The sequence below is a fragment of the Rosa rugosa genome, chromosome 7 (genome assembly GCF_958449725.1).
Source record: "Rosa rugosa chromosome 7, drRosRugo1.1, whole genome shotgun sequence".
Classification (NCBI taxonomy): Eukaryota; Viridiplantae; Streptophyta; class Magnoliopsida; order Rosales; family Rosaceae; genus Rosa; species Rosa rugosa.
Window position 1 is genome coordinate 40,731,150 of NC_084826.1, and position 27,587 is coordinate 40,758,736.

A 27,587-nucleotide genomic window follows, 5' to 3' on the forward strand; every position below is an offset into this window, starting at 1 on the left:
GTGAAAACAAGAATAGTAGAAGAAGATGGCTGATTTAATTAAGTTAGGGACAAGGTGAAATGACTAAAATGCCATTAAAACGAAAATACCCATAACTTCTGCATACGAACTCCGATTTTAGCGTACCACCTATGCACGCGCTCGGTTTAATGTCCTCTACAACTTTCATGAAGGAACTTTTCTCAAATTTTGGCCCGATCAAAAAGTCAACTTTTAGGGCCACTAAAAAAAACTGAATTAGGGTAAAAAGTGAAAGTAGTTGTCGTTTACCGTACAAATAACTAGTAAACGGGTAAGTGAAAATACAGGATGTTACACTCTGCTCCGTGCAGCTCCCCCTCAACAAACAATTTGCCGACCATCCGAAGGTCTATCTTAGCCGGGGAGTGGGGGACTCCCTGGGGGGCCTAGCAGGGGCCCACCCGAAAGGGTATAAAGCGTTTGCTCACAAAATCCATGGTTGACAACGCACTGACGCTAATTATGCTTTTGCAAGTCTAGCGGAACAAAACGCTTCAAACCGCCGAGCAACTCCCCAACCAAGATTGCCCTCCTTGACTGGGGACTTGGGGGACTTGTACATACATGTACATTTGCAAGCATAATTAGCTATAATGGGCCACGCTCATTGTACCGCCAAAGGTACTAATTCCAACCAAAGGAATGACATGCAGACACACCGCCAGGCGAGCTACAACCCCAGCGGCAGAGCACCTCCAGATCGCCTCCGACGCGCCGCCACGCGCTGCGCCAAGATAGCATCAGAAGCTTCTGAAACTGGGAACCGAAGCACATCAGTCCCACATCGAAAACAAGGAGGAGGTCAGCCTCCTCCTCACCTATAAAAGGTTCTCTCCTCTCTCTTCATTAATTACGCATTCAATACTTACCTACTGTTATTCTGTCAACATAAATACATTGACTAACTTAGGCGCGGTCTCCCTCTGACGTCCGTTGTATTTTACTTGACAGGTAGCGGAGGCTTTGAGAGCTCCACAAGTATCGATCCGCCCATCGGATCAGCGTTAACAAAGGTTCAGCTACCGCCGGACTTTTAGACATTAACATCCGGTGTCACACACTTGAGGTTTGGGAAGCAATGGCCCCTTCTGTATAATTTTCCATTCATGATCGTGTATCGAGCTGGGCTTAACTGGAGTCTCCTGGCCTCGACCTTATCGTCCGGGGCTAGACCGTCGACCATGTACTTCAAGATTGGGTCCATCCAGGAGGCGGTGTGATCCACCGTGAATATTTCTGACACCGTTTTAGAAGTGCTAGGCCTCTCTAGTATTTCGACCTTGGTGGCCCCGTAGGTAGGACTTGGAGAAGTTGCCGCGATCTTAGCGAGAGCGTCTGCCTTGTCGTTCTCTGCTCTCGGTATTTGAGTGAAAATGTTGGAAGAAAATCTTTGAACCAGTGCCCGAGCTAGGGCCTGGTAAGAAGACATGTGGGGTTCCTTTGCTTCGAAGTTACCGCTGACCTGGTTCACAACTAACTGGGAATCACTGAAGATACTAAGGTGCTGGACACCTAGCTCCCGGGCGATCTGTAGACCTGCTATGAGTGCCTCGTACTCTGCGGCATTGTTGGATGCCTTGAAGGTAAATTTGAGAGCGTACTCGTAGACTTGATCATCCGGGCTAATTAGCAGGATACCAGCGCCACTTGTCTTTTTGTTAGATGCACCATCAACATACAATCGCCAAGTGCTGGGCGGTTGTGGGTCCGGGGTCGGTGGTTTAGGCGTTCCCGGAGGTGCATCATGAGGGGGGATGAGTTCAGAAATGAAATCTGCCGCTGCCTGACCCTTAATAGCTGTCCGGGGCTGGTACTTGATGTCGAACTCTCCCAACTCAATGGCCCACTTAATCAATCTTCCCGATGTTTCTGGCCTCTGCAAAACCTGCCTCAATGGGTGATTAGTGAAAACAGTAATCGAATGTGCCTGGAAATAGTGTCTGAGCTTCCTGGCCGATACGAGGAGGGCCAAGGCTATCTTCTCGATGTCCGGGTATCTGGATTCTGCTCCAGTGTAACCTTTCCTTGCGTAGTACACCGGGTCCTCGCAATCTGAATCCCGCCTGATCAAGGCGGAGCTTACGGCAGTTGAAGATGCCGCCAGATATTTGTAAAGCATTTCTCCTGGAACAGGTTTGTAAAGTAGAGGTACCTCTGCCAAGTATGCTTTTAGGCCGAGAAAAGTAGCTTCGTGCTCAGCAGTCCAAGCTATTACCTCAACGTGCTGGGTTTTCAGCAGTTTGAAGAAATGAGTACACTTGTCCGTTAACCTGGAGATGAATCTTCACAGAGCAGCTACCTTACCTGTAAGGGATTGGACCTTGTTCCTATAGGTTGGGGATATCATATAGCCTGCACCTTCTCTGGGTTCGCCTCGATTCCCCTGTGGCTAATGATGTACCCGAGGAACTTCCCCACTTCAACCCTGAAAATGCACTTCTGTGGGTTAAGCCGCATACCGTTGCGTAATATGATGGCAAAGACAATTGATAAGTTGGTTACGTGGTCCTCGAAGGTTAAGCTTTTGACCAGCATATCGTCCACGTATACCTCCATGATAGTACCGATGACCTCTACGAACATGGAGTTCACAAGCCGTTGATAAGTGGCACCTGCATTCTTCAATCCGAAGGGCATGACCTGATAGCAATAAATACCTTTGTCTGTGGTGAAAGCAGTGTGCTCCTCATCTGCCGGGTTCATTCGAATTTGGTTGTACCCACTGAACGCATCCATGAAACTAAGTAACCGGTACCCAGTGGTGGAGACGATTAGTTGGTCAATTCGTGGGAGCAGGAAGCTATCCTTAGGGCATGCTCGGTTGAGATTTGTGTAGTCTACACACATGCACCATGATCCCGGAGATTTCTTTGGTACCATGACCACGTTGGCTAACCACCGGGGATATGTCACTTCCCTTACAAAGTTGATGGCCATCAATTTCTTTACTTCAACCTGAATAGCCCGGTACTTATCATGTGTCAATGCTCTGCGCTTCTGTCTCACCGGTGCCGAGAAGGGAACGATACTAAGGTTGTGCATGGCTATGTCAGTTGGTATACCGGGCATGTCCTCGTATGATCAGGAGAAAGCGGATGCGTTAGAGCGGAGGAATCAGATTAGGTCTTCCCTGATAGCCGGAGCCAACTTGGTACCTATCTTGACGATCCTGTCCGGGAACTACTCAGATAACACAACTTCCTCGACGTCTTCCCCGGCACCGGGCCGTTCTTCGTCAGAGTCAGTATCGTCTCTTGGGTCCTCGTACCTGTCTGTGAGAGGATCAGTGGCCACAGGCAACATTTCAGACTTTCCCTTGCCTCGAGACACCGTTAAAGAATAGCACTGCCTTGCCGCAGCTTGATCACCCTGAATGGTTGCGACCCCAACTAGGGTTGGTACCTTCATCATGAGCATGTGGCCTGCAATGAAAGTCTTCAGACGCCAGAGTGCCGGTCGACCTAGGATAGCATTATAGGAGGAGGCACAGTCAACCACAATGAACTCTGTTTTGATGGTCGAACAATTTGGACTCTCTCCTACCGTGATCGATAAGTAATCTGACCCTAGTGGTTGGACTATATCTCCTGAAAAACTGATGAGGGGCTCATTATCCTACGACAGTTTGGCCCTTCTCCTGTTCAGGGCTTTGTATGCATCTCGGAACAGTACACTAACGGAGGCTCCGGTATCCACGAGTACCCGGGAGACTATATAGTGGTCCACTTGGAGCGTGATCAGGAAGGGATCATCATGAGGCATCCTGAGGTCAGCCTCCTCTTCCTGCAAGAAAGTGATAGACTTCCACCCAATGTCGCTGTCCTGCTGCGAGGCTTTGTGGAAATTGAAAATTTCCGGGTGCCCGAAACTGGAATTCCTCTTCCTCCTCTGGGGAGGTAACTCCTTCGGGCCCCCACCATGGATATTGAAGATCTGGTCGTACACGTCTATAGCTCCTATTTCTTTAGCAGGCAGGTACCGTTGAAGCTTGCCCTTCTGAATAAGTGACTCGACCGTATTTTTTAAAGCCATGCAGAGGTTGGTATTGTGTCCGGCATCTTCATGATACGTACATAACCTTCCGGTATCCTGCTGTGTAAGTTTACTCTTCGGGAACTTCCTCGGTGGTGGTCCGGGTATCTCATCCTTGTTCTCGTTCCAAATAGTTTCATATGAAGCGTTGAGGACAGTGAACATCTCATACCGGGGCGGTGGTGGTGTTCGCGGGGCCTGCTGCGCCCTTTCTTCTCGGCGAGGCTGAGTGGTCACGTAACCGCTGGACCTGGACGAAGACTCTTTGCTTCTCTTGCTCGAGTTATGGGGTGATCGATCCTGATTATGGACCCACTCCCTTTTTCGTGGCTCATCCCTGACCACTGGGGCCGGGGTGGAAACCCTTAGCTCTAGTATGACGCTATCTCCATACGTTTCGAATTCAGCCTAGGCGTGTCTGATGGCCGTAGCCATCAGCTCGTCGTAGCTGGCCGGGGGATTATGGTTAAATTCTCCGCGCCTTAGGCCCCTCCTGAAAGCCAACTCAGCCAGCTCCTTGTTAAGGTCCCGGCACTTAGCGGTAGCCGCCTGCCATCGGTTAACAAAAGACTTCAAAGTTTCATTCTCCCCCTGCTGGACCTTTAGCAGGCCCTTTGGGGTATGTATCCCATCAGTACGTAAGATGAATCGAGCTACAAACTTGTCCGCTAGCTCCTTGAAATTCCCTACAGAACCGGCCGGCAGTTCGTAGAACCAACTCAAAGCTTCCCCTGACAAAGTTTCCTGGAACACATTACAACACACCTCATCCGTGTATCCCTTGGCGCTTGTTTGTGATCGGAAATCCTGTAGGTGCTGGTACGGGTCCCCAATTCCCGTATAGTCAATTTTCAGTGGCTTTGATATGTTCGCTCGAATGGCGCCTCTAACTTGTTGGGTGAAAGGACCCGGACGGTCCTCGTAAGTGGTCAGGGCTCTCCAGGTGTCCCTATTCTCTTTGGCCTCTACTCTTGCCTGCAGGGCGTGCAAGGAGTTTCTCATTTGCAAGAGTAATGTCGTGCTTGGATCAGTTACCGGTGGCTCACTTTGAGCTGGCTGTGGCAATGGAGGTGGTGGCAAATGCCTCAGAGTTTCCTTGTATAAGTCTATTGGTATGTGGATCATCCGGTGACCACCTCCCGTGGACGGGGTTGGAGCGAGGCCGGTGCCTCCTGTTACCGGGACAGCATTTACGTCTGTTGCTACCTGGGATGCTCTAGCTAGGGCTTGGGTGAGTGCCTCATTGTGCTGGTGCCTTCTGTCCAGTGCTCGGGCCAGCGAAGTGTTTTCATCTTCCAGCTCCTGCAGTCTCTGTTGCGAAAGAAGGTTTGTTTCCCTATCGATTCTTTGTTGTTCCCGATCGATCCTGGCTTGTTCTAGGAAGGCTACGATCTCTGTTCGCATAGACTTCAACTCCGATACCGGGGCTACTTAATCCGGGGCCTGTTGGTGCTGGGTGATTGGCGGATTGCCTGCGCTCTGTGGGTCCAAGAATCCGAGACCATGAGTTTCTCTTCCGACACTTGGCGTTTCTGCTGATGAAGTACCCGGAGAAAATATCAGTGCCCGGGCGACACTTCTACCCTCACCTGCCGTTTGTTCCGGCTCGGTCATGATTCAACCCCTATCTGGCGCGCCAATGTTTCTGGTGGCTTTCTCCGGGTACCTCACACAGAATGCTATACCGTCTGGGGTACCGATCCAACTCCTAAATCCTGAACCGAAAACACAGCGTTAGAGGGGTAAACCGTACCGGACGGTTTATGCCTCTCCGATGCCTGAGTGAGAAGCGAATATATAAGTGGATCAAATAAATAGTGGATAAAGGAGTTATTACCCGTAAAAGGTAGTTGTGCTAATGCTTAAATACTCGAGCAAGGGAAAGGGGTTTCCCCTATCCTCTATGTGGGACGCATATTGTTCCTTTGCAGCTAATATCAGCCTTCTGGTGTATATTTGGACGGACTGCACTGATCAGGTCCGGGCCCCTCTGTGCCTAGGGTGCCGTCCCTGACGCGGACCATCCAGGTGGGATGCGAACCAGGTCTGTGGTGTGGTACATGGGTCTTCCCTACGGGCCCCAGTTGACTGCTAAACCTAGTGAATTATCTGGTAGTATGTACAACAGTCAAATGTCTTTAAAAATGCATTCAGACAACATATTGTTAAACAAGCCTTTATTTTGGTAACTTCAGACTACATATAAATGTGTTCTTATTAAATGTCAGACAACAGTAGTTTTATTAAAACTGTAGTTTGTAGTTCATTTGAACAACATTAATCTGTCGCTGTATGTGATTAATAACCACAGAAAGTCCGAAATCCTTCAATGTTGGGTTGTTCAGACGACAGAGCCTTGCGAAACTTCTGTTGTCTGAGTGAGAAGAGACGAGGGAGGATATCTGTCGTCTGATGCCGTAAGAGACGGCAGCTGGACAGACAACAGATAATTTACATATCAGACGACAGATCTCATCTCTCGTCTGAAGGCTTTATTGGCATAGTGACAATTCCTTTTTAGATGCCCCACTTTGTCACAAAAATAGCACTTAAAGACTGTTGGATTCTTATTTACTTTCAGTGAGTGAGATCCTCCAGCGGGAGTAGAGCCTTTATGGAATTTCTTTGATGAATTAGAAGACTTCTTTCGGTGAACAGTTTTGGTTTCCTCTTTATTCACTAGGTTTACAGTAGCCACACCTTTTCCCTTTTCTTTCTTGATCCTACTCTCTTCTTGAGCACAAATCGAAATCAACTCATTTATACTCCATTTTTCCCTCTGAGTGTTGTAAGTTGTGATAAGCTGACTATACTGAGGAGGCAGAGACATCAAGATCATGTGTACTAGCATCACTACAAGAAAAAAGGCTTTTTGCAAGGAATTTTTTCCTTGTAAAAAGCTGGAAATTCGTTGCATTAACCCAAATGCAAAGAATTTTCCTTGCAAAGAGGCCCTTGCAAAAGAGCAAATACAACAACTTGAAAATTCCTTGCATTTGAGTTTGCAAATGCAAGGAATTATTAATCTCAAATGCAAGGAATTTAGCACCTGAGGTTAACTATGGTTAACCAATATACAAGGACAATTCCTTGCATTTTAGTATTAAAATTATAAAAAAAAAAACTGAATAATAGAAATATACCCCAAATGTCATTCCAGACTCTTTTTTCTTTTTTTCCTTGAATTAAAAACAATTAGTTCGTTTGTACATCAAAAATTGAGGTTACACTAATCTATAACAAGATTAAAAAATCAAGATACACATGCACATAGGTCCCAGTGATTCTTGATTTCAGTGTCTGTTTGCCCTGGAAGTCTCCATGCAATGAGTGACCATCTGCAGATGCCAATAGTTTATCAACACTAATCACAAATACAATCCATAAAGAAGAAATAAAATACCAACTCCATTCTCTGCAATTGCCAATAGAGAATGACCACTTGTGTTCTCTACAGGCATCAGCACTAATCACAGATTCCCTATAACTTCAGTCTTAAGACTGAAGCTATTCTAAGCATTACATTAGTCATGTTTTATGCATTACACGTCATACCATGTACAATGAGGTACGAGCAGTATAATGCACATACTAACAATTTATGGTACTTCTCACATTATACAACACATAACCAGCCAACAATTTAAGTTTTACTGATACAAATTATTAAATTAGTACCAAAACAAACAAAAAAATAACCAAAGATATGCAAGCTTGTTTTGAATATGCCACAATAAAGTGCTAGCTCAATAATTACACTCCAAGATCATTCCAACAATATGGTGGAAAATATAAGCAAATGTCATCCCATTCTTTGATAGAAATAATGTCAGGAAAAGAATCTACCCTGGAGGCAAATAAGCCAGGAAAAGCAGAAGAAGAAGAAGAATGAAAGAATGCAAAAGTATTATTTTCATGTTTGAGAGTGCCTTTGAAACAACTACATATCCCTTTTCCAAGTAAGCAAAGACTTAGACGTTGTACTTACATAGGCATTTGCAAGCAAAATTAGCTATAATGAGCCACGCTCATGCTACCGCTAGCGGTACCAACTCCCGCCAAAGGAGTGACCTACGGGTACACAGCCAAGCAGGCTACCGCCTGAGCCCCGGTTTACCCCCAGATCACCGCCGACGCGCCGCCACGCGCCGCGCCAAGATAGCATCAGAAGCTCCAGAAGCTGGGGACTGAAGCATATCAGTCCCACATTGAAAACATGAAGAAGATCAGCTCCTTCTTCACCTATAAAAGGTTCTCTCTTCTCTCCTCATTAATCACGCATTCAATACTCACCTACTGTTACTTTGTCAACATAAATACATTGACTAACTTAGGCATCGGAGAAGAGAAGACCGCCCAACGCGGTCTCCCTCTGACGCCCTCTGTATTTTACTTGACAGGTAGCGGAAGCTTTGAGAACACCACAAGCATCGGTCTGCCCACCGGACTAGCGTTATAAAAGGTTTAGCTACCGCTGAACTTTAAACATTAACATTGGCGCCGTCTGTGGGAATCCTTGAACAAAAGGTCATCCCACTACAACAACTACCATGACTAACGGTAGCGGGGGAAATGCTGAGGAGCAAGCGGATCAGTCCGCCAACCCCCATCCCACCAACCCCGCGGATAAAATTAACCCAGCGGTTAACGTTAACCGTGCACTATTCAGCACACCGATCAACCCCGGCGTGGAACCCCAGGTTACTCCCCAGATCCCGCCAACCCAAACTACAGCGGAGGCTCAACGGAGCGGCAGCCGCCCACCGGTACAAGACCTCGCCGCCATGTATGAGCTGGCACTGGCGGACCTTCACAGGGCAAATAGAGAGCGCGAGCAGGAGCGCAGAGAAAAGGTCGAGGCCCAAAAGCAGGTGGCCACGCTGATGTCAAGATTTGACGAGTTGAAGAAGGCGCTGGAGGCAAACGCCAACCCAGCGCAAAGCGAGCAATCGCGGAGCACTAGACGAAGTCAACCCAACACCGGCGGATTGGTGCCCGGACGAATCATACAGATGCAGGTACTGCTGAACCCACCAGAGCTACGGGGAATGGGACCACCTCCTCCGCCCCGACTAATGCTGGAGCAGGAGGCGGAGTCAGAACCGTACACCAACCACTCGGCACTCAGGGCTAGAATCGAGGGTAATATACCTGCCCCGAGGCGAGAGCTGGTTCAGCGGAACACCCAGGCTGGGCCCGATGGAGACACAACAGCCCTAATATTGGAACGGATGCAACAACTAGAGCAAAGGCTAATCCGGGAGGAGGCAGGCGCCCCAGCGCCAATACCAAATCCACTCTTTGCATCCAGGCCAGGACCATTCACCGCCAGGATCTTGCATGCCATCCGCCCGGCGCACGCAAAGACACTAAAGATGTCACATTACAGTGGCAAGACAGACCCCTTTGTCCATATGGACACCTTCAAGAAAGTCACCAATAACAAGGGATTCGATGACGCCACCCTCTGCCACTTATTTAGCGAAACGCTGGATAGTGAGGAGATGCGTTGGTTTTTTGAGTGCCCGCCGGGATCCATTGACTCATTCCATGCCCTATCAAATGCTTTCCTCTCTCGGTTCATACTATTGGCCGCCGGACACCACAGTACAACTCAGCTGTTCAGCCTCAAGCAGGGAGAGGAGGAAACATTGAAGGCATTTGTTACCATGTGGCGAGCAGCAACATCCTAGTGCCGCGATCTTGATAAGACAATGGCGCTGGCAGCTTTCAAGCAAGGACTCCTCAAGGGGCCATTTCTCTATCACCTCAATTACAACCACCCAAATGCCGCTTACGACCACGTCATGAGCGAGGCTGTCATCCATGCACAAGCAGAATTCATCACATATGGAGAAACCCCCCCACCACCACCAACACCTGTAAAGTCCACCCAACCCTCCGCCAGCCATCAGGCAACCGCTAGCAAAACCTCTGCTGCTCCCCCAACTGATAAGAAGAGAGAGTGGCAACAAGGCAACTACCAGAGCAAGCGACAAAAGGACCAACATTACAGTAAGGGCAACCACTCATCTCACGGAGACAACCGTAATAAGCAGACGGAGTCCTCTCAGCGGTACGCCGTATTTACAGTCCTCACGGCCTCATACGAGGAAATATACGACCAGTGCAAGGACCAGATCCCGCTACCACCCCCAAGAAAATACCCAAGGACGGGAAAACCCAGAAACACCGGCAAGTGGTGCAAATACCACGAAGACAGCGGGCACAATACCAATAACTGCAACGCCTTCAAAACAGCCATTAAGACCTTGTATCGAGATGGAGCAATTCAAGGTGCCCCAACCACCACCCGTGATCGCCAACATTGAGCCCATGGGCCGCATCAACACCATCGACGGTGGTGCTCCAATCACCAGCATGTCTCACAGGGCCATAAAGCGCTACGCACGTGCTAACCACCCCAAGGAGGTGTGCAATATCCGCTATGAGAGATCCGCTAAACTCCCAAAATCTGGTTGGGAGCCCATCACCTTCTCAGAGGAGGAGGAGAGCGGAGTACATCTGCCCCACGACGATCCATTCTTGATCGACGCCATACTCGATAAATGGTCAGTGGGAAGGATCCTTGTCGACAGCGAGCCCGCCGTAAATGTCATCTTCAACGGTTGCTACGACAAACTTCAGCGGAACAGAAAACTACTACAAGATCATGAGCCATTGCTTAGCTTCTCCGGTGACGTCACACAGCCATTGGGTTATGATTACATGCGACTAGTTATCGGCACCAGCCAGAGTTCATCATCGTGGACTGCTTCAGTTCATATAATGCCATCATTGGTCGACCGGCACTTAACAAGCTCAAGTGCATCATCGCCGGATACATGCTCCTCATGAAGTTCCCTACTCCCAACGGGACAGGCTGTGTGAGGGGAAGTCAGCAACTGGCACGAGAATGCTACTCCACAACTGTGGCACGATCAGCGCGCCGCCATGAAATCCTAGCAGTGGGAAACCATGCACCGCCACCAAATATCTTTGAGGACCCCAGGGATGACGAGAAGAAATATGTCAAAAAAGAGCCTGTCAACCCAGAAACATCCTTAAGGGTCATCAGTATCTCCAGCGAACACCCTGAGCGGACAGTCCGCATCGGCGCTCAGCTAGACCCTGAGGTAGCGGCTGAACTCACCCAATTTCTACGAGATAACGCCGCAGTCTTTGCATGGTCCTACGCTGACATGCCAGGCATCTCCCCTGAGATCATCACACACAAGTTAAGTATCAAACCATCCGCCTACCCTGTCAAGCAGCGACGGAGGGCCTTTGACGAGGAGAGATATCGTGCAATAGGGGAAGAGGTGACCAAGCTCCAGAGCATTGGATTCATCCGCCAGGTCAATTACCCTCAGTGGATTTCCAACTTGGTCATGGTCAAGAAACCCAGCGGAAAGTGACGAATGTGTGTCGACTTCAAGGGCCTCAACAAGGCATGCCCCAAGGACAGCTTCCCGCTACCCCGCATAGACCAACTGGTCGATGCAACTGCCGGGCACGAGCTACTCAGCATGATGGACGCCTTTTCCGGCTACAATCAAATCAAGATGCACCCTGGTGACCAGGAGTGTGATGCCCCGGAAACTCGTATTTATTTTCTGGAATTTAAATTGTGGGTATCGGACGGTTTCGTGGTTCGTGGATGGAGCGGAAGTGTTTCGGGCGAATAATTATTCAGGAAGCGTCATTTAGGGGGGGGCGCAAGGGTTGACTTTTTATTCGTTGGGATTTTCCGAAAACTTCCTTCACGAAAATTGTAGAGCGCGTCGATACGAGTTCGTGGACATGCGGAACGCGAGAATCGGAGTTCGTATGAAGAAGTTATGGGCTTCGGAAAAACTTTCCATTTTTGTATAAAAGGACTAATTTTTGGGAAAATTACAGAAAAGCCCAGATTTCCCAAAATGGAAACCCGAGCTTTCCTCTTCTCCCCCGATCCCGGTTTCTCCTCTCCACTTCGCCGGCTTCGTTCTCCCTCCTCCGGCCACCATAGGACGCGATTCAAAGTGGGTTCTCTTCGCCTCAATCCTCTCTTGAGGTCTGTGGAAGAATTGGAGCATGAAACGAGCTGTGGAGGGCGGTGCAAGGCCGAGAAGTTTGGCGGCGGAGCTGCGTCGGACCCAGGTGTGAACTTCCGATTCCGGCCACCTTTGCCGGTGATTCTTGAGGGCTTTTGAAGCCCATAGGACGTTGATGCTTCTCCCAAAGCGGCTTGGGACGATTTCACTTGTGAAGGACGAATCGAAGCTTTGAAATTCTAGGGTTTCAATCGGTTTGGTTTGTTATAAGGTAAAATTCGATCGATTGGTTTATAATTGGACTTTGTTGTAGTTATGAAAGTTGAAAATGGGGTTGAGATGAAGAACTTTGGTGTTGGAAGTTTTGTCAAATTCCGAGTTTGGTTTGGCGGCGGTGTTTTCCGGCGGTTTCCGGCCACCTCAGGGATAGTTTCTGTTCCTGAGTTCGATCTACTCGTCGATACGAGCATTTCGATATATTGTTTGTAATTTTTGGAGATCGTATGAGCATGTTGTGATTTTTACGGTTTCGGACCGTTCGATGTTTCAATCCGTGAGGATTCGAGCTTCCGATCGACTTGTGGTTTTGGCATATCGATCGTAGAAGTATTCCGGAGACATTGGGTGGTCTCGGATGTGGTTTCGCCTCGATTAGCGTCACTTTAGGGATTTTAGTTCAAAACAGGGGTTTCGGACTTAAATCGTTTGTGGATTGTTGCTAAGTTGAAACCGTATGTGATTAGGTGCTTGACGAGGTATCCTTGGACGGTTGTTTTGTGGTGTGGCTGCCTTGTTCAGTATTGAAGACGCAGCGGGAGTTTCGAGGTGAGTAATCTCACAATGTTCATTATGAACGGAATTACCATTATTGTTTTGGCGTTAATTATTTAACAGTCAACTATAGTTGGTATTAGTAGGCATTCTTGAGCGAATGACTACGTATATATATATTTACGTGAAATATATATATTCTTGTGGATGATGTGTGATGAATAATATGCATGATGGTGTTCATATTATTGTTGAATGCGACTTTTCATTGAAACAATATTGTAGAAAAAGATGTTTTCTATTGTTTGAAAAGTATTGAACTTGATGTTACATTTTTGAGTCAAACGTGACTCATTTTAAATGTATTGGTCCTTGTACCAAGGGTCACAGATGGTGAGCAGGGATGGGGAAAGCCGAACTAGATGGTCGTAACGTTTTTAGGTCAGGTGTGACTTACTTAACGTTGATTTGAGACCAGATGGGGTCTGAAAAGCATGGGTCGCAGATGGTGACCAACGGTTGGTTCTAAGACCAGACGGGGTATGAAAACCAAGAGTCACCGACGGTGATAGGTTGCAGATGGTGACCAATGATTTATCTGTGTTATGAGCCTAGTTACCATATTGTCTTGGAGTTATGGGATTAACTGTGACTATAGATGGTATTAGTGACATTTCTGAGTGAATGATTATATGTGTACATATATATATTATGGGATATATATATATATATACATATGTATTCATGTATTGGTGGCATTTCTGAGTGAATGATTATGTGTGTACATATATATTATGGGATATATATATATATATATATATATATATATATTCATGTATTAGTGGCTTCGTGGTGAATCTGTGTTGATGTGTTGTGTGTCTAGGTTAGACTGATTTGTTGTTGGTACATCATGGGGGGTAGCGGGGAGCTATCTGATGCTCATGAGTACGTGTTTTTAAAAGAGAGTTTCGGAGATTCTTTCTTTTAAATGTCCTGGGAGGACTTGTTAATCATATTTGAATTGTTAGGTTAACGATTTATATGATTTTGTCACGGTGTGACTTTTGTGATTTCCCTTTTGGAAAAGAGTATTGTTTTGGGAAGCATGGTATGTTTTCCTTACTCTCGAGTCGAAATGTTTCCTCGTGTTTGGAGTGAGTTGTGCGGGCTTTTATCCCATGATTTGGTGTGAGTTGTTTTGAGTTACTCATACGGGCTTGCAAAAGCTTACCGGGTTTGTTGTGTGACAACCCGGTGCACTATTCAAACGGTGTAGGGGTTAATCTTGCAGGTCAGGGAAATCGTGGTTGAAGCTGAGATATCTTGTTGGAAGCAGAACTGGTAGGAAGCAAATTTGATTGGCTTTGCCATTGTTATGACTTCCGCTTTGTAGTAAACTCTGAGGAGCTTTTACGTTTTATCTTGTTGTTGACAATTTACTTCGTAAACTTATGTAATATATGACTTTGTGGGCGGGTCAATATTGACATAGTGGATTCAGGGCATCAACATGTATATTTTCTAAAGGGAAAAAGTTTTCCAGATATTTGGTATTGATGGCTGAATGTTCACGCATGTAAAATTATAGGGTTATATATCAATTTTAAATTGTGTTAAAAATCAGGGGCGTGACAAGGAGTGCACCTCCTTCACCACCGACAAGGGCCTATACTGCTACAATGTCATGCCTTTCGGTTTGAAGAACGCCGGTGCAACTTACCAGCGGCTGATGAATGCTATGTTCGCTGAACATCTGGGCAAAATCATCGAGGTCTACGTGGACGATATGTTAGTAAAAAGCATAAAGGCCAGTGGACACGTGGCGAACCTCATAATCATATTCACCATTCTCCTGGCTTACGGTATGCGCCTCAACCCAGAAAAGTGCTTCTTTGGCATCATCGCCAGCAAATTTCTAGGTTACATAGTCAGTGAACGGGGCATAGAGGCCAACCCTAACAAGGTACAGGCCATCCTCAACATGAAGGCCCCAGAGTGGAAGAAGCACGTTCAGAGCCTCCTGGGCAAACTAACCACCCTTTCTAGGTTTATCTCCAGACTCACTGACAGATGCCTCCCATTTTTCAAAGTCCTGAAGACAACCCACAAGAAGGTCATAGACTGGAACCCAGACTGTGAGGCGGCGTTCCAGAGCCTGAAAGGGTACTTGGCAGCAGTCCCACTCCTCTCCATTCCTGTACAGGGGGAGACGTTATACATTTACCTAGCGGTATCAGAGTCAGCGGTGAGCTGCGCCATTGTCCGACGAGACGGACAGGATGAGCTCCCCGTATTCTACGCCGGCAGAGGCATGAACGGGGCTGAAACAAGATATCCCCCCCTGGAGCAGCTCACTCTCGCACTCATCGTCGCCGCTAGACGCCTCCGCCAGTACTTTCCGGCCCACACAATTCATGTCTTAACAAACCAACCGCTGAGGCAGGTAATGCAGAACCCTGAGCACTCTGGGCGCCTCAGCAGGTGGGCCATCGAGCTCAGCGAGTTCGACATCGACTACAAACCAAGAACCGCCATGAAAGGCGAGGCGGTGGCGGACTTCATTGCTGAGCTCACCGAGCGTCAGTTTGAACCCAACATAGGGGTAGAGCCCAGCACAGAAATGATAACTGCTAAAGAACCAGCCCCCCAGCAATCGGACTGGAACCTACACGTGGACGGCTCCGCTTGTGTCAAGGCTAGCGGCGCCGGAGTCATCTTGACAGGGCCAGGGGGACTGAACGTGGAATACGCGTTAAGGTTCAATTTCAAAGCCTCAAACAATATGGCGGAGTATGAAGCGCTCATTGCCGGCTTACTCCTCGCCATCGACTCAAGAGCCGACAGTGTCAACATATTCAGCGACTCCCAGCTTGTCGTTAACCAGGTCAATGACAGTTTCCAGGCCAAGGACCAGCAGTTGGCGGCATACTTGGGGTACGTCAAGACGCTCCTCAAAAAATTCAAGTTTCACACCATCACTCAGATCCCCAGGAAAAAGAACGCCAAGGCTGATTCACTGGCACGGCTAGCAACCGCCCAGCCACACCAAAGTCCAGCGGACACAAGGGTGGAGTGTCTTGACAAGCCAAGCATCACAAAAACCCTAGCAGAGATCTTCAACATTGAGGTCAACCCTAGTAGGAAGGACGAAATCATCGAATATAAGCGCAATGGGACACTGCCAGAGGACAAAGTCGAAGCGCGACAGCTCAAGCGGAGAGCAACCCGCTACAACATCCAGAATGACAAGCTTTACCGCCCGGGGTTCACCCACCCCAACCTTCGGTGTCTAACCCCAGAGGAGGGAAAAGTCGTGCTGGCAATGATACACGGCGGGGAATGTGGAAACCACTCGGGCGCCAGATCCGTGGCCAATCGCACAATGCGGCAAGGCTACTTTTAGCCTACGCTCGGCGACGATGCCAGGAGGGTATCCAGATCTTGCCACAAATGTCAACAATATGCTGATCTCCCTCACGTTCCGGCGGAACCACTATCGATCATCATTGGTCCATGGATTCACTCAACTTGGGGCCTGGACCTGATGGGAAAATTCCAAACCGCCAAAGGCCAATTCAAGTACATCATTGTTGCCATCGACTACAACAGCAAATGGATAGAGGCGGAGCCACTGACGGCAATAACTACCGCCAAGGTAACTCACTTCCTATGGAAGAACATTTATTGCCGCTATGGTGTTCCCCACACAATCATCACGGACAACGGCACACAGATCAACAACAAGGAACTCATATCTTTCACCGCTAACCTGGGCACCAAGATGAGTTTTGCATCTGTCGCTCACCCCCAAACCAACGGCCAAGTCGAAGCAGCAAACAAAATAATCAAGAAGCTGCTAAAAAAGAAGCTCGACGACGCCAAGGGTTTATGGGCGGAGAAGCTGCCGGAAGTCCTATGGGCCATCAGGACTACCCCAACTTCCGCAACTGGTGAAACACCATTTTGCATGATGTTCGGAACTGAAGTCGTCCTACTTATTGAGGTAACTCAACCTACCGCTAGGGTCGAAGGCTACTGCCCTGACACCAACGGCGAGGGCATCAACCTCGACAGGGACCTCTTAGAGGAGAAACGACACAAGGCCCATGTGCGCAATTTGCAAAACAAGCAACGGGTATCACGTTTCTACAACGCTAGGGTCAAGACCCGGAACCTCCAACTGGGGGACTGGGTAATGAAGGAAGTCATTCCACTGCCAACGACACTCCGCCCAACTTGGGAAGGTCCATACAAAATTGTGGAAGTCGTTAGCCGCGGCACCTTCTACCTAATGGACAAGGATGACGTCACAACGACCCACCCTTGGAATACCGAGCACCTTCGGTATTATTACAAATAGCCATACCGCTACCCTAGAGCATCTTGGCTTAGCTAAATTTTTGACTCAATATTTAGCTAAGGGAAGCTACCTAACGGGTACAACCCCGCTTTTTGTAAACGCTGACATATCAGCTATCAATGAAACGAGGAATTATTCAAACCATTGTCGCCAAGTCCAAGCACAAGAATCAACTGGCAACGCCAATAATATTCGGCGGACTACGTCCGCTACATCGTGCACTTGGAACAATTTTAATCCCTTTAATGTTTCATTGAGTCACAAAAAAGCAGTCAAAACTCTAGCGGTTCATAAGTATTCAAACAATGCAATTGGCAAACGCATCCACACTTGGAAAAATTTCACAAACAAAATACCAATTATATTATATTGGGGGTCGGGAATCCCCGCCCAAGGACCGTCATAGTACAAAAAGCCCTAGCGGCACTAACAAAAAAAATAATGGCCTCAGCAGCACTACATAGGGCCACGAAGATCTTCAGGGATTCTGAGCAGCGGCGACATCCTCGCCCTTCGGTGGCTGTTGCTCGGCCAAGCGGCTCGTCTGATCGGACCCACGAGCAGTAGGGCTTGGCGTTATAATTGTGCCATCCGCTCGAGTGTGGGCGGCAAGGAAGTCAGCACGAGAGGTCTCGGACTGAGTAGGAGGTGGGGTCCGCTGAGAGTCATCAGCCGGACGCACACCACTCTCTCTGCTACCTGAGCAGGCACCCTTCGTGGGCGGTGCGTTCTGACCTGATGGCCCAACGGGCTGGGACGCCTTCACCCAGTCGATGGCGCCCTTTTTATTCAGCAATTCCACGTTGGCGACGGCACCGGCCTTCGCTGCCTCTGTCAGCGCTTTCTTATACTCCGCCGACTGCTTGAAAGCCTCCACTGCGGCGGCCGCCGCACGATCTCCCTCAGCTCCCAGACGAGCAGCCTCTTCACCTCAGTGGATCAAGCGGCAGATTCCCGCTGGAGGATCTCAACCTTTTTGTCCTTGGCCGCCACCCGATCCTGCAACAGGGCTATATCTTGCTCTAATTTGGAGACGCGATCATTCTGCTCTAGGTCCCGCTCAACGGCAACGGCCAGCTTGCCGCGGGCATCCGCAGCATCACAGTCTGCCTTGGTCAGGTGCCGCTCCACATCCGCCAACCTATCCTTGGCTTCCCCCACCTCCCTCTGGAGACCCTTGATCTCCTCCCTGAGCTGCCGCTCCACCCGGGGCTGTTTCGACGCCGCCAGGAACATTTCGTGAAACCCGACGGAGAATCTATACAAAAAAAAAAAGAGTTAGCCCGACAAAACAACGAACTAAAAACACACATCAGCGGAGGTACTTACCGAGCGCTCGTGTCAACTGTTGATCGACCAACAGCTCCCACCCGGTCAGTAGGTGAAGATCCAACAAGTTGCGGTTCTGCCACGCGGCACTCTTCTTCACCCGTCAGGTTATAGCGCAGACCCGCTACAAAAAAAAAAAAAACGAAAGTCATTACAACGGAAGGAATTCCGACTTAATCCTAAATGTCAGCTCCCCCTCATTCAACCCCGCTTGATACTCCCATCCGGCGGTGGCAACACAGAAGGTGCCCCGCCAGGGTGACATGGAGTCCTTCAAGTTCTCGATTAGCTTGGGTGCCCCCTGGCAGCGACTCAGATTCACTTGTCCGCTGCATCCTTGGCGCTTCACGTACACCAACTCGTAGAAGTGCACCACCTCCGCCACAGTTGGACCCTCGCAGCCAGACAGGCGCCATAGCGAGTTGAGCGCCATTAGCAACCGCCACATGTTAGGGCAAATTTGCCCAACGGCGAGGCCAAACTCACAAACCAAGATCTGGAGGTTTGGCAGCAGCGGGAATGTCACTCCCTGCCGGAAGATCGCCTCGTGCACGGCGGCATGCCCCGCTGGCAGAAACGACGCCTTCTCATCCTTCAGCGGTTGTCGCAATTTCACTACACCTGGTAGACGGAACACCCGCTTCACACGGTTGACGGCAGACACTGGCATCGGCCCTCCCGCCTCGTCAACCGCTGTGCCGTCGCTAAGAACCCACGCTGACTCAACCTCTTCCCCGCCAGCCTCTCTCACCCCATCAGCGGAGCCGCTAGTGGCGCTATTGCTCGCCAGCCTCTCCTCCCGCTTTTTGCGAGCGATGGCATCCTCTCTTGCCCTAGAACTCTCAGGACGACTAGCACGACCCATGGCAACTTCCCAAGGTATGGTCTGTAGCGGCACGATGTCTAGCGGTTCGGACAGTGAGGTTCCTGCAGGGGCAGACGCACGCAAGGAGTCAATAAACACCCTATCCGCCACGTTGAGCGACACGTCAGACCCGGAATCCTCACTGCTCGAGATCTCTACGACGCTAGCCATCCCAAACCCTAAAACCCAAACCAGTCAGTTCACACAGGATCTAAGCTAATCCCTATGCCAGTTGCATCCAAGAACATCAAGAACAATTGCCCAGAAAATGCCAAAACAAGAACAAAACGCACCCATACACTCAACCCAGATTCGACCATCTAGCAAATCCCTAAACCCCAACTCACTATCAAACACCAAAACCCACCCCCAAAACTCGATTTACACCCTCAGAACACGCCGGAGAATGACAGAGCACCCCAAATCAAAAACCCAGAAACTGACAGAAGCAAACACGCAGAAGTCCAATAAAACAGGGATGAGATTCAGAATACCAACCTCAAAGATGGAAGCCTTGATACGATCGAGGGCGCTTATCTTCACGGCAGGAGATCTTCGTGCTTCAAAGACCAATAAACTTCACGGAATCGCAGCAATCTTCTTCTCTGAACACGAGAAGCTTGAAGACGACGATACTAGGTAAAAAGTACAAAGTGTCAAACCCTCCAGATTTCCCTCTCTTTTATGTCAACATCAAACTAATCTACGCCGTCCGCTAAAAAACGACATCGCACCACAACCGTACACATGTCCCACAAACGCACTTACTCTCCGGATTAACCGAGGCGTCGCCTCGGTTACAAAATCAATAATTACTCGCATTAATAGGGAGGCGACGGGCGTGCTGAAGAGACGTTATCACACACGCTAACCCAATCGGTGACGACCACGTGTCGGGCAGTCACAAGAGGCGTCTACCCGAAGTAACCAATGAAGAGGAAGACTACCAATCGACGGAGTCTCCGCTAAGCGCAACGCTGCTAGTGGAACTTCTCCTTTTCCATCTTGCAAGCGAGATAGTCTCCGCTAAGCGCAACTCAGCTAGTGGAACTTCTCCCTTTCCATCTTGCAAGCGAGGTAGTCTCCGCGAAGCGCAACTCCGCTAGTGGAACTTCTCCCTTTCCATCTTGCAAGCGAGATAGTCTCCGCTAACGGAACTTCTCCCTTTCCATCTTGCAAGCGAGATAGTATCCGCTAAGCGCAACTCCGCTAGCAGAACTTCTCCCTTTCCATCTTGCAAGCGAGATAGTCTCCGCTAACGGAACTTCTCCCTTTCCATCTTGCAAGCGAGATAGTATCCGCTAAGCGCAACTCCGCTAGCAGAACTTCTCCCTTTCCATCTTGCAAGCGAGATAGTCTCCGCTAAGCGAAACTCCGCTAGCAGAACTTCTCCCTTTCCATCTTGCAAGCGAGATAGTCTCCGCTAAGCGAAACTCCGCTGGCGGAAATTGTCCCTATACCTCGCAGTTAAGGCCAGCACCGCTAACCGTAACGCCATCCAACAGGCTACCGCCAACGGCGGGTCCTCGCAACATTGTAGGTCACTTATCATCAGCGGAGGGACTTCCGCCAACGGCGATTCCCGAGGCAACGCCTCACTTTGACAACGACCGCAACGCGGTGTTGCAGTCAAAACATGGTCCTCCGGGACAGGTAGGGGGACGCATCAACACAGTCTTCGACGGCCCTGATCAGGCATGTTGACCCCCGCCACTTGGGTATCAAAGATTGGGTTCGCTACCCAACACCCTCTGCTCAGCGCAGCTCCCTGCAACAAACAATACACCGGCCAAACGGAGGCCTATCTTAGCCGGGGAGTGGGGGACTCCCTGTGGGGCCTAGCAGGGGCCCACCCAAAAGGGTACAAAGCGTTCGTTCAGTAAGTCCATGGTTGACAACGCACTGACGCTAATTATGCTTTGCCAAGACTGGCGGAAGAAACGCTTCGAACCGCTAGGCAACTCCCCAACCAAGATTGCCCTCCTTGACTGGGGACTTGTACTTACATAGGCATTTGCAAGCATAATTAGCTATAATGAGCCACGCTCATGCTACCGCCAGCGGTACCAACTCCCGCCAAAGGAGTGACCTACGGGTACACAGCCAAGCAGGCTACCGCCTGAGCCCCGGCGTACCCCCAGATCACCGCCACGCGCCGCGGCAAGACAGCATCAAAAGCTCCAGAAGCTAGGGACTGAAGCATATCAGTCCCACATCGAAAACATGAAGAAGATCAGCTCCTTCTTCACCTATAAAAGGTTCTCTCTTCTCTCCTCATTAATCACGCATTCAATACTCACCTACTGTTACTTTGTCAACATAAATACATTGACTAACTTAGGCATCGGAGAAGAGAAGACCGCCCAACGCGGTCTCCCTCTGACGTCCTCTGTATTTTACTTGACAGGTAGCGGAAGCTTTGAGAACACCACAAGCATCGGTCCGCCCACCGGACCAGCGTTATAAAAGATTTAGCTACTGCTGAACTTTAAACATTAACAGACGTTTATACTCTATAATTAACTTCTAGAGTCTTAGGACTGAAGTTGTTATATGCATTACATTAGTCATGATTTATGTATTACACATTTTACCATGTACAATGAGATGCTGGCAGTACAAAACACATGCTCACTGCACACAATTTTTCTCACATTATGCAACACATAGGCATCCAACACATAGCCTCATTGAGAATTACAAAAGCACATGTTTCACATTCCAAGTTTAACAATTAGACTTCAGAACAGAAGTCGATCAACTAAGTTTAGGCTGGAATAAGCAGTTTCTTTGCTGAGCAAGAAATATGGGCGCAGGACAAGACAATATAAAGATGATATAACACAGAGATGAATGTAACTGAGTATGCTAAGCCAGTGAGATATGAAGCCTCTGTTGGAGGACTTGCAAAAAGAAAAACGATATTTTGGTTGGAGAAAGTTGATCAAAAAAGAACAATGGAAAGACCCTTGACCTTGCTTAACTTGAACTACGAGACTCTGTACTGTTGTCACTGGTAGTTGCATGCTCCGAATTTGCATGCCTCACGTTGTGCATAGTAAATGCAAGGGCTAAATACTGGTTACTACCCTGTGGTTTAGGTCCAAAATCAATTCAGTCCCTGGACTTCTAATTTCATCAAAAACACCCCTGTACTTTCAATTTTGATTTAATAGGTCCAATTCGTTAATATTCTGCTATGGGTTCAACTTATAGTTGGATTATTTGATGAAAAACTTTTTATTTGATAGATTTTTAATAGTGAGACCCACTCCTAAATTGACTATGCATGCCACCTCAACACCACATCATAAAACATAGGCCATATATGAGCCATGTCAACAAGTTAAATGACTCAATTATCGGAAGACTAACAAATTGGACCTATTAGATCAAAATTGAAACTGCAGGGGTGTTTTTGATAAAATTAGAAGTCCAGGGACTGAATTGATTTTGGACCTAAACCACATGGTAGTAACCAGTATTTAGCCCTAAATGCAAAGTGGTGCACCCTGATCAATCACATAGAATTTCAAATTCGAAGCACAACTCACCAACAACGCATTCAAAATAGAAGAATCCAGAAAAAAAAAAAAAAAAGAGAAACCAAATAGAATATAATGCTAGGCAAGACCAACACTCAAATTATATGCTTGATTAGTAAAAATGCAGCTGAGAAGCAGATTTACACCCCAGAAAATGCTTACCTAAACACCGAAATGATGTATCTACAGAACATTTAAGCCAATAATTGTTGCTAATTTTGACCCTGGGTTGAAACTTAACACAATCATCAAATATTACCAGCACGCATCTCCAAATGGTACAGACAATTCAAGCATGTTTAGCATACTCACATGCTTCCAAAAAGAAAAACTGAAAAATAACATATAAAAGAAACACAATATGTTTGAACGGAGGGGAACTATTCCCTATAGCCTCCTATAAGCCAAACATATAAATGCAGACAACATGTATATCCAACAACAGGAACATACACATGCTTACAAATTCATACTCAAAACAGAAACGACCTGAAGCTTATTTGAATTCAAGATAAACATCAAGGACAAGTAACATCTCAGAAACACTATATAAATTTTTTTATATGAGGTTTCAAACTATTAGGTACATTCTTTTGTGAAACTTAAAGCTCACACAAACTTTACCTTGCAAACAATTAATAAGTTGCTTGTAGATAGGGAAGCAGGGGTCATTATCCACAGAAGATGGAATAACAACTAAACTAATAAACACAAAGCAGATTAACTATGACTCTGACCATAAACCAAAACGAAAATAAAAACCTAACCTAAACTACTCCGGTTTCAATGAAATTTGATAGACACAAAGCGAACACACTAAACTGGATACTGGTAAATTTTTAGGGATTTTGGAGATCATTTGCTATGCTAATTAATTAAAAGAAAACAGAGGACAGAAACCTGCGAAAACAGAAACTAAAGAAATAAACAAGAAAATGATTTTAGGGTTTTTGGTTTTGAGAAAACAATCAAAATAAACAAGTTAGAGACAACCTATCCACTCCAAAAACAATCAAGCAACAAAGCTTCACAACTTAGTGAACTTATCATATATACACATTGAAATAGATATGTAAATATGTTATAACGGGCATTCTAGTGTCAAATTACCAGAGGGGCTAAAGAGATATAGGGGACGGTTGCGACGGTGGAGCTAACGGCGTCGAGCTCGTCACGTGAGCTGTAGCAGACCACCATTGGAAGACAAGGACGCCTTCCCGCCACGCCCAACAGGTCCATAAATGTCTCCTGCTCAATTCAATTCACAGATTCAGTTAACCATAATGTCAACGTCTCCGACTGAAAAGTATATATATAATAAAGGAGATCGAAGAGAGATAAAGATACCATCTTGAACTGGAGTCTGTCGACGGCGAGATAGAAGTGGCGCTGTTGACTGCAACCAGAACAGTTTTTTTTTTGTTTACCAATTAAAAAAAGAAAAGATTCGAGAAATAGAAGCATGAGATGAATGAAACCTGAAATGGGAAGGTGATAGAGATGGAGGAGAGGGAGCTTCAATGGCGAAGACCTCTGCAACCTACAAATTTGATCTGAGCCTGCTACCCATTCAATTTCTTGACAGAATCACAACCAAAGTATTAACCAAAATTAACTCCAATTTACCGAAAATAGACTGCAAACGTAAACCAAAATGCAAAAAAATACCAAACGAGCGACAAGAATCGATTGCTAAGCAGAAATCGAGGGCGACAAGAAACTGATTGCTAAGCAAGAAGTCGAGAGAGCATGTGAGATTGGAGGAGGTAACTGGGGCTGAGGTGTTAGGGCTTTTGATTTGGGTATTACGGATTTTGGGCCTAGATTGGATTTCAAAGGAAATGAAGCAGGATGTGAGGGTCCGATTCAGATTTGGTTGTTGGTGTTTGGTGTGTTTTTCGATCTGGTTTCTGAGAGTGAGTGTGACTTGGAGGAGAGATGAGGAAGTAAAAGATAGAGAAAGAAAGAAAAGGGAAAACAAAAGAAAAGAAAAGAGCAAATAGTCTGAGCGCCAAAGATCCCGCCCGATTAATGCAAGGAAATGAAAAGTTTATACAACGAATTTACACTTTTTCTTATTTTGGTTACTCAAATGCAAAAACTTTATCTATTCCTTGCATATCCTTCCAACGAAAAGCAAAGACTTGTACTATTCTTTGTATAACCTAACCAAATGCAACGAATTTTCAAGTCCTTGCAGATCACTTCGTTGTATTAGCCCACATTTCTTGTAGTGCATAGGATCAGCTATAGGGGACTCTAATGCTTTCAGTTTGTTGGCTACATCTATCATCTTCAAGCAGTGCTCCCTAACACTACTAACTCCATCAAATTTCAAGGTCATTAGAGAATTCAAATGGTTTGCTATTTTGGCTTTATCACTCTCTTTATATTTCTCCTCTATAGCCTCAAGATACTCTGTAGCTGTATTACACACTGGAATCCCTCCCCTTGTTGTTTCTGTCATAGCTTTCTGCATAATTTTTAAGCTCAATCTATTATCTCTGTCCCATTTTTCTGCTTTGTCTTTTTCAGCTCTAGTACTGGTGGTCACAATAACTGGTCTGGGTTCTCTGAGAGCTAAGTCTAAATCCCACACACCAAGATAAATTTCTAGGTCATTCTTCCACTTCTTAAAATTATTTCCAGTCAAGGTCTCAATGGTGAGATTCATGGTAGTAGGGTTGATGGCTGAAAAATAAATAAACTAACATAAGTAGCTATTTTAGCCTAATAATTATGAATGTTTCTTTAGATTTTACATACATATGTCTAACATAGAAGCATGGAAAACAATCATACAAGCAATCAATCTTTATAGCAACCCCATTCTGTAAATTTTGTTAGCTGCACAACACATTTGAGCAAGAAGCACAACTAACCCTTATGTTCTTTACCACACCACCAGAGGTCTTAAAACACCAATTTCATGAATAACTTCCTAGCTTTGGCCTAAAGAAATTATTCTTTCCTTATGTGCTTTAAAGTTTCTACAATGTGCCAGTTATGTACAACATCTATTAAGAATTTTAGAACCTTCTTTGGAAGAACATCTAATAGCTTTGTACATCCCTGCAACCTTGATCCTTATATCTGTAGTTTTTGAGAAATCTTAACAAAACTAACTGCTTTGGCTGAAAATTTTATCAAAACTTCTCAATTGGATCAAGAATGTTTCACTGTTTTGTTCATACAAGTATAAAATTGATTTTGAAAAACTGTATTGCAGCGGAAAACTTGATTTTAGAAAGATGTTTTGACAAAAATTTTGGCTCATATGAATAAAAACATATGTATCTGCACGAATCCTTTAAGGGATAAGAACTTCAGTTGTTGGAAAAAATAAGTTTTCATAGGATTCTAAGGTTCCTGCAATCCTAAGCTTCTATCCGTGATTATATTTAAAGCAGCAATTAAGAAACAGCCCATCAATCCAATCACAACAACGTATCATTATAACCAACAACAGAAACACAATCCCATAAATTTACAGAAATTATCAAATTAAAATCTAGAGTTTAGTTTGCGTACCTTAAGCACAGCAACCTGTAATCAAGGTTATGGCAGACAAAATTCGACATCGCATTTATTAATCAAGCAAGGAACAATCAGGTTTTGAATTGAAAAACTTTCAGAGGAAAGGAATTCCTCAGCCCCTCCTTCTTTTGTTGTCAACGGTCGAGAAAAAGCTATCTTTTGCCGTTGTTCTTGATTAAGGCTGAGATTTCGGGTTTAAGGTTAATGGTGGGCTTCCGGATTATTTATTTAATTCTTTACAGGCCCGACACAAAAAATCTTTCCTCCCTTTTTTTTTTTTTTTTTTTTCTTTTCTTTGTTTCTTGACAAAAACTTTTGGCATGCTTAAAAATTACTTTGGTTGGTTCCTAGGCAAACATGCTAGGGCTCTGATACCAAATGTGGAATAATCCTTTAGACATAGCATATCACCATAAGAACACAAACACAGATATATCAAACAGAGGCTAATGATTCCGGAATACTTGATGAAAAAGATGTCATTGTGTCAATGTCGATAACTTGATCTTCTGCCCTTCTCCAATACTCTCTATAATGGGGATGGTATATTGCTTGTGTGTATTGTGAAGGCAGGGACCATGTTAGTTATAGGAGATAATGTTTAAGGATCCTTACCCATTGAGGAATCCTAATTGCATATGGTTAGTCTCTAATCTGCAAACATTACCAGATATTATACTCATGTGAATATTACTTCACATCTTAATTAGATTTCCACATATTACAATATTTATTCACTTTCCTAATTGTAATATGATCCGGATAGTAGTCAATGTACAAACTTTAATTCTTGTTCTTAAGTAAACTTTAAATGCATGTGCTTGATGACATTCTGTGTTATATGCAAGTCCAAACAAAAGCTTACAATTACTCTACCACAATAGTAAACACACAAGTACTCTAACTCGATTAGTGTTCCAGATAGAGTAGAAATGGATTAGGGGTCCTTGTTTAGCAATGATCAATTCCCGTATAGAAATGGAGCGAGAATTAAAAACAAAAGGCAAGGAAGATATTCGATGTAGACTAAGTTTGTTGAAATATCCTCAAAAGAATTTGGATCTATCCTTGTTTTGGCTGACCTGGGATTT

General features: G+C 46.3%; 1 long non-coding RNA gene across 3 annotated transcripts; it reads right to left on the reverse strand.

The window, feature by feature from the left end:
* Positions 1-7,209: 7,209 nt before the first annotated feature.
* On the reverse strand, positions 7,210-26,606 carry LOC133723385 (uncharacterized). Of its 3 annotated transcripts, none has more exons than XR_009852968.1 (5): positions 26,491-26,606; positions 24,438-24,536; positions 24,307-24,355; positions 24,070-24,207; positions 7,210-7,391 (listed from the first exon to the last, which is right to left on the reverse strand). It is a non-coding gene; the product is annotated as an uncharacterized LOC133723385 (long non-coding RNA). The 3 variants fall into 3 exon arrangements; XR_009852966.1 differs by lacking the exon at positions 26,491-26,606 and adding an exon at positions 24,628-24,818; XR_009852967.1 differs by lacking the exons at positions 7,210-7,391; positions 26,491-26,606 and adding exons at positions 22,612-22,926; positions 24,628-24,818.
* Between the last annotated feature and the right edge of the window lie 981 nt (positions 26,607-27,587).